The following is a 1,466-nucleotide window of genomic DNA, read 5'->3' on the forward strand; positions in this document are numbered from 1 at the left end:
TGGTAACAGAATAAGTTGTGTTGTGTTCTTTACCTCCAAAAGATATTCTGCAGTGACAATAGCCTACATTTGTTCTTAAACTGAAATCCAGCACTTGAAGTTATTGCCCACTAGGGGGCGGCATGTGCTGCTCTCCTCACTGTCTTCAGCGTTGTTAGGCAGCTCATGCGTGCCAACGTGCAGCTGAACCAGTTTAATCCTCTTCTGTGAGGCGAGGCGTGCAGGTTAGAAGGATGACGAGGGTCAGAGGTGAAGACCTCCACAGACTCGTGCAACCTGCAGGAGCTTTAGAGTGCAGAGGGACGAACAAAAAGCATTTAAACTAAGATGTTTAAATTGTTTTCTATGTCCAGATAGGATAAAAAAAGAGCAGTTTCTCCTCCTAAAATGTCATGCCTTATCAAAAGAAATAGAAAAGACAAGGAAAAGACACATTTAGACTCATTACACCCAAAAAATCAGAAAACATTGTCAATAATAAGTGTATCTTTATCATTTAATTCTTTGCAACCCTGATCATTAAGGACTAAGTAGCATGTTATAGCACTGGTGATGTTCACTGACTTCAGTGCTAAATTGTTGTAATATAGTGCCAACAGTTAATGCGATCTGTATCTGGGGTTAATGGGATTTCTCAAACACGACAGCAAAGGTCGGGATTAGAGGTAACACGACAGTAGATTAGATGACCTCTCAGCTAAGCACTACACTGGCTGCAGTTCTCACAATTCAGCAGGTATCACAGTCAATACAAAAGATCATCGGTATTGTTTGACCAAGTCATCTTTGCACAAGTCCCAACTAAGTCTCAAGTCATTTGGTTCAAGTCTCAAGCAAGTCTCAATTCAGTTTTTCTTGGGCAAGTTAAGTCAGGTCAAGTCACAGGTTATGTCAAGTCAAATCGAGTCCTTTTTTTACACCCAAGATCCAGCACTCTTACCTGTAGTATCCGGTCTTTATAAAGAGAAAACACAAGGTGTTAGTCGCTCGCCTAATAATGATATTATTGGCCAATTTATATAACCTGTTCAAAAAGTATGACAATGAATTTTATCTGTATTTTATTGGCACAGACGCAGCCATGATGATGGTCCGAGACCGCATTGGGTAGTAAAGAGTACGACTGATGAGGCTTCTATTTGGGGGCTTTGCTGTTGTGTATGCCATAGCGTGGAGTTTGGCTGACAGCCAGTCCTCCAATCGTGACAATCACATACTGGGGAGCTTTTTGAGTCGTCCAATCATGATTCCCAGTTTGTGTTGCGTACATACTTGATAGTTAGACAGAAACTTGACAATTGTATGTATTCTATTTACTCCGTTTTCCCGTGATAATGAGTCATTTCTGGTTGTTTTTTCTAGATCTCGACTTATTGATCTCATTATCTTGAGATAACAACAGGTTAAGAATCAGAGCACCAAACGTTCAATAATGTCACTCAGAAACAGCACAGGTGTTATTCCTC

The sequence above is a fragment of the Semicossyphus pulcher genome, unplaced genomic scaffold, assembly GCF_022749685.1.
Source record: "Semicossyphus pulcher isolate SPU_LCO1_2020_fin unplaced genomic scaffold, fSemPul1.0.p SCAF_14, whole genome shotgun sequence".
NCBI lineage: Eukaryota > Metazoa > Chordata > Actinopteri > Labriformes > Labridae > Semicossyphus > Semicossyphus pulcher.